We start from the raw sequence: 12,702 nt of genomic DNA on the forward strand, positions 1-12,702 counted from the left end.
AGTTACAAAAGAAACGGTTGGTAACACACTACGCCGTCATGGATTGAAATCCTGCAGCGCACGCAAGGTCCCCCTGCTCAAGAAGAAACATGTACAGGCCCGCATGAAGTTCGCCATTCACCACCTGGACGACTCAGAAGAGGCCTGAAAGAAGGTGATGTGGTCAGATGAGACCAAAATAGAACTTTTTGGCCTCAACTCAACTCGTCGTGTTTGGAGGGCAAAGAACACCGAGTACAACCCAAAGAACACCATCCCCACCGTCAAGCATGGTGGTGGCAACATCATGCTTTGGGGGTGCTTTTCAGCCAAGGGGACGGGACAACTCCATCGTATTGAGGGGAGGATGGACGGGGCCATGTATCGTGGAATTCTGGACCAACATCTCCTTCCCTCAGTGAGAGAGCTGAAGATGGGTCGAGGATGGGTGTTTCAGCACGACAACGACCCTAAGCACACCGCCAAAGCAACAAAAGAGTGGCTGAAGAAGAAGCACATCAAGGTTCTGGAGTGGCCTAGCCAGTCTCCAGACCTGAATCCAATTGAAAATCTTTGGAGGGAGCGTAAAATTCGAGTTGCCAGGCGACAACCTCAGAACCTGAATGATTTGGAGGCTGTCTGCAGGAAGGAGTGGGCCAACATCCCTGCCGAAATGTGCACAAACCTTGTCACCAACTATAACAACCGTTCTGTGCTGGCCAATAATGGCTTTTCTACAAAATATTAACATGCTGTTTGTCCAGGGGGTCAAATACTTGTTTTTCCTCATCAGATGGTCATCAATTTTTATAAATTCATATGATGTGATTTTCTGGAATTTTCTTTGGGATTCTGTCTTTCACTGTTAGAATGTACATATGATTAAAATTGTAGATTGTTGCATTCTTTGTAAGTGGGCAAACCTGCAAAATCAGCAAGGGGTCAAATACTTATTTCCCCCACTGTATATAGTAATAGTGGTGTGCAAACTTGCAATAGCTAACCAACTACCTTACAATATTTTCTGGAAGTAAAAAGTAAGTCCAAACACACCATTACTTCATTTTAATTATTTACTAATAATCTACAAAATTATGTATTTCTGTTGTCAATGTTGTCAAAGATTTAAAGCTTCACTCATATTCTGATAAAAATGTCAGAAACAATTATTATTTTTTGGATAAGTTACGACTCATAAATAAAATGTATTACATGCTACTGTAGATATTTTTTTACTTACTGTATATCATTAAGAACATTGCTGCTTCACATTTTACAGGTACAATGAACGAGCCTAAGAGAAGCTTTCTTAGAACCAATTGTTCATTAAATTGTACTGACCATAACAGAAAGAGACATTACATTGGTATACATGTTAAACAGATTTGGTATGTTGACCACTGGCAGCCCGGATGAGATTGCTTTGGTATAAACCTTCTCTCTGAATTTATAAATTGTTTCCACTTTTATCGTCACCCAGACATCTTCATTAGCTTAGCTCATACAAAAACTTTAATCTGAATGTTGATCTTCAAAGAACTTTTTGTGAGGGCTGTGAACTGACTGCTGCACAGGGTTATTATCCGGCAAACATATTCCTCTGAAGCTTAGTAGCTCGAAATGGAAATAAAATGTTCTCCCACAGTTACACCTGAGATCTGTCTGGCAACTTGTATGTTTCGGTCGAGTCCTAAAAAATCTGATTTACATTACCATTTATCAACAAGAGAGACCAACACTGTCCTTATGAACCTGATGCTTTCAGCATCTGCAGAGCCATTGCTTTTCTCTCATTGGCCATTTCCTTCCTTGATGTCCCAAAGCTGATAACTGGAACATCTGGACAAACACAAATATTCCACATCAATATTCAAACATCATAAAAGTCAAATCTTTGCATAATGTATCTTTTGTAACGCAGATCTATATTAACCAAAGCAACTCTGAACTATCGATTAATTTATAAATGTACTTGTATCTTCTTGTATGTAGAAAAACATTATTACACTGGCAAAATGAGATTAAAATATGTAGGGATGCAAATTAAAAGCACCGGGAGCTAATTCACTTGAGAACAACATCACATTTTTTGTTCAATTACATTTAAAAGCACCTACCATGATGACAATGATGCCACAGCTATTTCCATCCTGTTGATCTGGGTGGGTGAAAACTCCTCCTTTCCATTTATTGTCCACCCATTCAGTTTTGCCAAGCCGTGTTCGTCTCATATTTACATAGCCCCTGTCTGTTATGTATGATGAAACAGATTAACACTTTTGATGTCATCCACTCGCTGCTGTTATAGATGTTATAGCCTAGTTATATTCTAAACACAGCTTGAATTTAAATGCAGCATACAATTTACAAAAAAAGTGTTTACTTCATACAAGTGGATCCATACCTGTCAATATCCCGTTTTGGCCAGGAAAGTCCCGTATTTTACCCTTCTATCCCGCCATCCTCCTTTCTTAGTATTTTCCCTTAAATCTCCCGTATTTTAACCTGCGTTATTAAAAAATACACCCTGGGCCCGAGTAAAAATAAAAACATAACATTCCCAATCTGATCTCTCTCACTGGCCTCGCGATAACTGCCACCTGCAGGTACTGTCGGTGGAAAAGAAAAGAAAAACTTTAAAAGAAAAGCAATATGAAATGAATGTGTGGAATGAAAATAAAATGTAAATGTAAAGACAAGCAATGTTAAGTGAACAGAAAATATGCAAATAAGCATTTAAATAAATGCTCTTCATATATACCCTTTTGTAAGGGATACTGGAGCTTGGTTGGGGTGGTGGGACTGCTCGCGGTGGGCGGCGGAAAATTTCCCTTATTTTCAAATCCAAAACTTGACAGATATGAGTGGATCGCTGTCAGATAATGGATCCGTGAGATGCAGAATCAACACAGGACACCGTCAGACTCTCCTTCACTGACTGCGCTGAGCAAGTAAATGCTCCGTACTTGTATAGCGCCTTTCTAGTCTTTTTGACCACTACACTACATCTACATTCACCATTTATACACTGAGCCTAAGTGCTAACAGAACTGGCGGAACAGCCGCCAGGGGCAATTCAGGACACTTCGACATGCAGCCTGGGGGAGCCGGGATTGAACCTCGACCTTCCGATTAACGGCCAACCCGCTCTACCTCCTAAGCCACATAGCTGTCGTGGAAAAGGCGTTGTCAATAGCAACACAGAATGTTTATCTAAACGTGCGACATGAACAGCGCTAATGTATTCTCTACAGGGGTATACGTTGATGTCATTTCCCCTTCTGGAACACACTGGACTGGCAAAACATTTGTTACCATGGCTGCGTTTAGCAAACTGGGAGTAAAGCAGGTGATTATTTGCTCAAATTAAAGGCAGTCGGACTCGACAGTGATCCTAACTGCTTCCCACAGCACCAGCGGTCCGGCTCTTTCCCATTTTAGATGTGTTGTTTTTGTTTTAGCTGCTTGTCTTTCTGCCACTCAGTGAGCGTAACTGCGTTCTGTGACATCACATGCATACCCTCTATAGGGGTAAATTTGACCCGCTGGCACTTGTAGGTATAAATGTTCATTTTTTGAATCTGGCTTTATCTTGACATTTTTTAACAATAGGGGGCGCTACATAACACACTTTTAGGGAAAGAGACTGGGGGACTTGAATATTATATTGAAACAAAGATACAAACAATCAAAAAACAGCCGCGGGTAAATTTTAATTTTTTCTAGTTTAATGAATGCATGAAGTGGGAATTTATATAGAGAAAAGCAGAATTGAATTTTATTTGTCAATATGTGAAAAATGTGAACAGCAGCATCTTAATTTGATGACTGATGGCCTTGCCGTTGTCTTAACAGGATGTACTCTGTGTATGCACGATCACCAATGAAAACATTTCTATGTAGGGCCTACATGTCTCCACATAATAACCTACTTCCACACCATGCACATAAACAGTGTGCAGGTGGAATCCTGACATGCTTGGCCTACACTCTGTCACTATTGTGACAAAAAAACTGTCCCTGTCAGTGTTACAAAGTGGTTGTGAAAAAAATAATAACAAAATACTCACATTAAAGTATACACAAGGGTACTCCTTTTGTTGTTGTACCATTAGAAGTAACAAAAAAACTTGAGAACATTAGTGTTGTGCAATGGATATATGTGGTGCCCTCATCATGAGCAGGGCAGAAAATAACATTTGGAATCATCTTCCTCTGTGGAACTTTATGCGGGATCCACCATGTACACTGTGTGGTTGACGGCATTTAGGTACTGTAAATTATACAAAATTAATTAGATTAAAAAAATATTAATTACATCTTTGAAATAACAACAGACATTATAGATACAGTAATACTTCAAATACTGACCAGAAACTTCCTGTGTACATTGTTGACATTTGCAACCGAAACAAAGGCCTGCTAATTGTCGAAGTTGAGCTGAATGAAAATAAATATTTTTAAGGGCAGTGTGTGCCATATTTACATATGTTTAAAGTCTTTCAAATAATCTCAAAAGCTGAAAACCCTGATTACCTTTGACAAACTGTGCCGGCAAGCTGCTCGTGTTCACCAAACTGCTGTGTAGATGTTGAGAATGTAGATTGCATTCCACACCTCCAGCTGATTTGCCTCAAGTTGAAGCAGGACTTCGAGTATCTAATGTCATGTTTTTGTGTCTTCTTTTTAAAGTTTATATAATTACACAATTTAGTTATACATGTACATAAAGGACATTGAGGGTTGGGCCTGTATTGCCAAATGTATTTGTGTATTTAGTTACTGAATTCATTTACTCTAAAAATAAACTCTACATAGAAATTTATGGTTTACTGCTGTCTGCTTTAAAGATATGTGTTATTCTCTGAACTTGTATTATAATCATTAGATGATCAAATACTATCTTTAACATTTTCTTTCTTGCTGGTATTACAGCTTTTACATTTAATAGAATATAATGTAAAAAATACCTCGCCTGTTTACCACCGGTGTGGCCGAAGACTTCGCAGCTCACTGTGGTGGATAATATCTGAATGTCCTCTGGTCTGGGAGGAGAGCACAGATACCAAAATCTCTGTGTCTTTTTTTTTTTCCACAAGGAGGCGAGCTTTAGGTCCAAATTGTTAACATAACACATACTGTCAAACAACAAATTAAATGTTCTGTGATTTAATTTACTTTACATTTCCTCATTTGGCAGATGCTTTTATCCAAAGCGACTTACATTTGAGGAACAACATAGAAGCATCAACAGAGCATCAACTACAGATCTACAACTGACAATACATACTAGTAAGAGCTCATAGTTCATATCACATCAATGGGGTAGATACCGAGGGAAGGAAGTAAGAGTTAACAAAAAGTGCAATCAAAACAAAAAGTGCAATCAATACAAGATCATTGTAGGGGATAGAAGAAGAAGAGCACAGGAAGTGCATATTAGAGGTTAGGAGTTAGAGGTGTTATAAGAGGAAGTGTTCTCGGAAGAGATGAGTTATCAAGAGCTTCTTGAAGTTAGAGAGGGACGCCCCTGCTCTGATGGCGTGTGGTAGCTCGTTCCACCATCGTGGTGTCACAGATGAGAACAGCCGGGACTGAGATTGCTTTGTGTGAAGGGATGGCAGAGCCAGGCGGCGTTCGTTGGAGGTAGCGGCCGAGAAGGAACGTAAGTTTGTATTATGGAGTTTAGGTAGATGGTGCAGACCCAGTAGTCACTCTGTATGCAGCATTAGGGACTTGAATTTGATTCTGGAGGCCACGGGGAGCCAGTGGAGGTCACTGAGTAATGGAGGGACATGAGTCCTTTTGGGCTGATCAAAAACCAGACGCGCTGCGTTCTGAACCATTTGTAAGGGTTTCACCGCACAAGCTGGAAGACCTGCCAGGAGGGCAGAGAGATAACCACGGCCTGTACCAGAAGCTGGGTGGCGTACTGAGTGAGGTAGGGCCTGATTTTCCTTATGTTGTATAGAGCAAAGCGGCTTGACAGAGAGACAGCAGCAACATGGTCTGAAAAGGACAGCTGGTCATCAATCATGACACCCACGTTTCTCACCACCCTGGTTGGAGTGATGGTTGCGGAGTCAATTTGTAGTTTGATGTTATGGTGGATAGATTGCTTGGCTGGAATGACCAAGAGTTCAGTCTTAGAGAGGTTTAGTTGAAGGTGGCGAGCCTTCATCCATGCAGCTATGTCCGATAGGCAGTCCGTGATCCGCGCCGAGACAGTGGGATCGCCTGGCGGGAAGGATAGGTAGAGTTGCGTGTCGTCTGCGTAGCAGTGGGAAGAGAAGCCGTGCGAGCGAATTATCGGCCCCAGTGAGGTGGTGTAACTTGAGAAGAGAAGGGGCCCAAGCACTGAGCCTTGGGGCCCCCCTGTGGAGAGGCAGTGGGAGTGGGATAATTGTCCTTGCCACAAAACATTGTAGGAACGCCCCGAGAGGTAGGATTTGAACAACAGGAGTGCTTTACTTGAGATGCCCATTGCTGAGAGAGCGGATAGCAGGATCCTGTGGTTGACTGTGTCAAAGGCAGGTGATAGGTCAAGCAGGATAAGAACCAAGGACTGGGCTGCAGCTTTAGCTGACCTTAGGGCTTCTGTTACAGACAGAAGAGCCGTTTCAGTAGAGTGGGCACTCTTAAAACCAGACTGATATGGATCTAGGAGGTCATTCCCTGAGAAGGATTCTGAGACCTGTTTGAATACTGCCCGTTCAATAGCTTTGGATAAAAAAGGTAGAAGAGACACTGGTCGATAGTTCTCAACTTGAGTTGGGTCAAGTGAGGGCTTTTTGAGCAAGAGGTGTAATCAGAGCACTTTTGAAAGTGGTCGGGAAGGTTCCTGAAGCCAGAGAAGTATTTATCACATGAGTGATTGTCGGGACCACAGTAGGAGATATGGCTTGGAGGAAATTCATAGGACTTGGGTCCAGTACACATGTAGTTGGACGGCCACGGGTCAAGAGTTCTGATACTTCGCTCTCTGTGAGAGGAGTAAACGAGGAGAGTGAACAACCACTGACCTGGGAGGGCAGAGGAAAAGATGTAGTAGGACTGCTACAATGGATGAGTTAGAGTGTTTCAGAGAATTGGCAAGTTATAGCCTCCACTTTGCCTGTGAAGAAGGCAGCAAAGGTATCAGCAGACAAGTTTGTGGGTGGTGGAGGATTTAGTAGCGCTTTAAAAGTGAGTCAGTGGCACTGCTTATTCTGTCATTATAGAACGCAGTTTTGGCAGCACTGATGCTTGTTGAGAAGGAGGATAGGAGCAGTTGGTAGCCCTTAACGTCGGCGGGGTCTTTGGCCATTTTCTTTCAGCCGCTCTGAGATCAGTATGGAGCCCACAGATGGTACCAGTTAGCCACGGGTGGGACTGGTTTGGGCGAGCAGGCTTGCTGGATAGAGGACACAGGCTATCCAGGCACGAGCTTAGTGTAGAGCACAGAGATTGTGTGGCATCAGATTTCTTTCTTGTGCCTTTTTTGAAATAATTATGTTACTCTCTGTGCAGGGGGGGCTGCCAGGTATTTTGGGCCCTTTGACAAAAAAAATCAAACTGGACATTGCGCAGCTGTTGTCACCACTTTTCTAGGACCTCACTATCCCATCAAAAGCTTTACATAACTCTAATTAAAAGCTTGCAAGTGTCTGACTTCTTGTATTTCAATATTAGTACTAGCACAATATTTACTGCTGCTGATTTGTACATGCATGTCTGCATACAGGACGTAGTTCACCATTTGCTTTTCAAAGGAATTACCCTTCGTGATTGGAATATTAACGTCTCAATCTGTATCTATTCATGTCATTAACGGCCATAACTCAATCTAAATGAACGTATCAAACTGGATTACTTTAATATAGTCTGTAACTTACATGCAGGCTGAGGTAAGCTGCTGTCCAGCATCCAGCACAGACAGGAAGGTGTTTTTTCATTTTATTTATTTCATAATGATCATTATGTGAGAAAATAATTTGTGTTTGATATTCTGTTTTTAAGAAATAATTCATTGTCTTTTTTGTTCTGGTAAAAAGAGCAATAGAGCCAGAGAAATCCCCACAGCCTCCCTGGCATGATGCTAACTTTCCTGTCATTCACACAGTGCTGCTCCCCTTCTTCACTGGGACAGGGAGGCTACAGTTCTGGGCAGACTGGGCTGCTGCTGACTCATCTGTCGTTAGTCTGCTAAAAGGGGCAGTCATAACAATGTTGCCTAGTAAACCAAACTCTGGTTTTCAAAAAAGGAAAGAGAGAAAAGAGAGAAGAAAGATAAAGGACAGGATTTCAGTCTGTAACCCAGTTTTTCCCCATGAAAAGTGGTCTGAGTTATATTAACCTGTTGGCTTCATGTCCACAGTGAAATAAGCTAGCTGCAGACTAGTGTTAGCCTATTCTTTGATAGTTTTTGCTATGGTCTCTCAGCACCGTTTCAAAGGGAATCTGAAAATGCCTGAAGTCAGGGCTGGAATGGCAACAGACTGGAAATTGTTATTTTCATACTGCCTGCCTCAGGTTCTTCTCTGCAGAGAAAACCATATCTTTTGATGGATTTGGAGGCAGATGTGGGCCCACTGCATGGATTTTTTTGCAAGCTAGGTTCCCAGCATTGGTGACAATAACAATTATCACCAGTTTGCAATGGTCCAAACTGTCTGATGTATTTGTTGCTTTCATTTTCTATTTGAGGCCCCCCAGCTTCACACAGGGCTCGTGCAAGACCACCATGCTGCTTAAGTTGGGCATTGGCAGCATTCACAATAGCAGCAACAGAAAAACTGGTGAGGTCTGCTCTCCAGACACATACTTCAATTTTTTTGTACAGGTGAATTTGAAAGTCGCCTCTCTTGATGCCTTTCTCAGATGGTTGCTCCACGTTCTCTGCGATGACCTCAGGTGCTTCAGCCTCTGGTTGTGATACACTGGAAGGATCCTCCTGCAGGGATGAACTTGGCTTCTCTGTCACTGAGGACTCAACCTATTGACAGTGTGGTAACAAACATCACATGTCCTGTAAGCTTTCATGTGTTAATACATTTCTTAAAGTCACAGCTCTTTCCTATCTTTACTATACACAATTCTTTCTGAAAGTAATGAAGTAGTGCAATTTTAATGAGAGGATACAAATTGTCTTAGAATTACACTGAAGTAAAGGATGTGGCAAAATATGCTTTGAAATGCTATATTTTTGATTTAACGTTTACCAAGATGCTAAATGTTTAGTAATATATATTTGCTAATATTTAGGGAATATTTGGTATGTATGGGTTACAATTTTGGATTTATTTATGCACTTTAAAAACATTTATTGAAAGTTTTTTCTTTTTACATGTTTATTTACAGCATAACGTTGAAATGTATATTGTAATAGGCTGGAAATTAACTTATAAGAAGAAAACTGGTAGTTCTTATTTTAACTCTGTGTAAGGTGTGAATGCATTACCTTTACAATACCTTCTTGGTGGATCCTTTGAAGGCAAATGGCTTTTGGATGGGTCTCACATATCCTCCCATCTTTTTCTGCTGCCGTTCCTTCCATTTCTCCTGATAAACTCTGAATATCTGCATAAAGAAGTAGTAATGGAAGAAATCATTTAGAATAGAAATTCCTTTACAGACAGAGAAATGTTACATATCATCAAACATTAGTTTATTTGCTCAAATCAGCATTAATTGAACAGACTGCATATTTAATAACTGGAGCTTAGTGTGTCAAATATTATGTGCACTTTGCATTACATTATGTCAATATTTCACATTTGATGATTTCTTATCTTTCAGATTCTGCTCATCTCCTCTTCTCTCATGATGACAACACGGTGGAGAGTTCTATCCATCCAAAATTTGAACTTTGGTTTTGGATTTTTGAATGTACATTACATGACATTTATTCATTTAGCTGACGCTTTTATCCAAAGTGACTTACACTTGCTATAGATATCAGAGGTCGCACGCCTCTGGAGCAACTAGGGGTTGTGTGACTTTACACACTGTAAATAGCCTTTTGCAGATAAGCGTGCCCTCTACCTGACAAAATCTGTAACTGGCCAAATGAAGCACAGGTGCCGTGTGTACTCTGACTTCAAATTGACTCAAAATTTTTGAGATTACGTCCTCAAAAAGGAGAGTCAGATAAGTCCACAGATGCTGTAAAAAAAAAAAAAAAAAATATATATATATATATATATATATACATACACACATGCAATTACTCGTCACTTATAATGCAAATTGTCAATTAGTACATTACTTCTATGTTGTACACACCACAGCTTTGATAATATTACGTGAGTACAAATAAAAAAAAAAAAAAAAAAAAAAAAAAAAAAATATATATATATATATATATTTAATTATGCATAATATATGCAGAATAAATTGCTGGGAGTGTAACAGTACAAAAATAAACCATCATTCACATTTCATTTTAGTGAATTTCCCAACCATTGAATATCAGGGATGACATACCACTACAAGTATTGAAAAATAACAATATAATTGATATGACCCACTTATTGAGGCTCGATAACAGAATGATCAAATAGCTACAATAAAACATTTTACATTTCCATTATTTCCAACTACCATCAAAAACATTTTTAATTGTGAATAGTTTTTTGTTAGGATCAGAAAAATGTCAATGTTTCATGTGGCTGAGATTTGTCCCTCCAATATGTATCTGAAAGCTGCTTTACAGCTAGCCTTTAATCTTTTCTTCCTCAACAACCATAAAACATTTACAAAAATAACAACATAATGTAACGCAGCTCACAAAGAGTACTGACTTACCTGCTCAGGTGATTTCTGTTGTCCTGTAATGCATCCTCCGTCCGGGGCCTACGGAGGAGATGCAGACAGTTTAGGCTGTTATTTTGAAGAAATCACAAGCAAACTTTTAGCATTTTGTGTTGGGATCTGCTATAACCATATATTGTGATGCCTATAGTGCTCCAGAAGTATATGATGGAGTAAATGATTATCTGACTGATAATAATATGTATTTAGAATTGTTGTTTCATTAAATGTGACACTTTGACTGATTTCTTTGACCACTTTAGTCACTCTGGGCTTTGTAATGCTATTGCCTTTGGTAGCCAATCATTTACATGTTGTGAATAATTAAGGTGTGAAATGACAATATAGTTGCAATTTTACATTGGCAACAGATTAGTGAAATTCTATGTTTAAGAAAAAAGAATATATACTTACCTGCCGTCGTGACTGATGGCTGCCATCACCCTCAACCTGAGCAGACTTTCTGCTCCAAGAGAAGAAAATACAATTTTAAAGTTGAACATATTATAGTCATCATTGAAACTTTGAATCTCAGGGAAGATTGTTAATCTTATGTAGCCCACACACCTTATGACTTCCATGTAACTTAAGAAGTCTGTAATAATTATTTTTGCTTTTGGGAATCCCAAGGGAAATGCATGCTTGACCCCAGAACCCTTCTTTAAGTGAGGCATCTTCACCAAATTGGCTCTTTTGTAAGGCTTCAACTTTCCAAAATGTCTTCAGTGTGTATTTCTTCAGTTTTGTTCTGTGGGGAATATAAATGAGTATTTCTGTTGGTACCCTTACCGGAACCAACAGAAATGTTAGTACCTAAACCCAAGTCACTGAATGTATGCATGTCGACCGGCTAACCCTACATCTGCGCACATCAGCCTCACAGCCGATGTGCTAACAGGTTGGGTTAGTCTCCCTTGTGTTTCTGCAACATAGGAAACGGGGGCATTTCATACGGGCGCTGAAGGGTACCTTTGGCATAAAATCCTTATGCTTTGTCACGCTGTCTGAAAGCGTTATGACGCATTGAGATGAGAATGTGTTGGCAGTTTCCTATAGCTGGACTTCTGGATTAATACTGCATTTCATATTCTGGACTGTGTTTTCTTCTTTTTCATATTCAGTATCAGGCACATGGGAAGACCTTTTTGCTTAGGGGTGCTGCACAGTAGAAATGCGCCCATGACACGACTGTGTGGGCACGCACTTACACACTTTCCTTCAATACAGGGTGTTCATGGTTTGTATGAGGTCACCAGGGTCCGGACCTAGGCCTATTTACACTGCTCAAAAAAATAAAGGGAACACTGAAATAACACATCCTAGATCTGAATGAATGAAATAATCTCATTAAATACTCCTTTCTTTACATAGTTGAATGTGCTGACAACAAAATCGCACAAAAATTATCAATGGAAATCAAATCTATCAACCCATGGAGTTCTGGATTTGGAGTCCCACTCAAAATCAAAGTGGAAAACCAAACTACAGGCCGATCCAGCTGTGATGTAATGTCCTTAAAACAAGTCAGAATGAGGCTCAGTAGTGTGTGTGGCCTCCACGTGCCTGTATGACCTCCCTACAACGCCTGGGCTCCTGATGAGGTGGCGGATGGTCTCCTGAGGGATCTCCTCCCAGACCTGGACTAAAGTATCCACCAACTCCTGGACAGTCTGTGGTGCAACATGGGGTTGGTGGATGGAGCGAGACATGATGTCCCAGATATGCTCAGTTGGATTCAGGTCTGGGGAACGGGCGGGCCGGTCCATAGCATCAATGCCTTCCTCTTGCAGGAACTGCTGACACACTCCAGCCACATGAGGTCTAGCATTGACTCGCATTAGGAGGAACCCAGGGCCAACCGCACCAGCATATGGTCTCACAGGGGGTCTGAGGATCTCATCTCGGTACCTAATGGCAGTCAGGCTACCTCTG

Source organism: Micropterus dolomieu, linkage group LG21, assembly GCF_021292245.1.
Source record: "Micropterus dolomieu isolate WLL.071019.BEF.003 ecotype Adirondacks linkage group LG21, ASM2129224v1, whole genome shotgun sequence".
Taxonomy (NCBI): Eukaryota; Metazoa; Chordata; class Actinopteri; order Centrarchiformes; family Centrarchidae; genus Micropterus; species Micropterus dolomieu.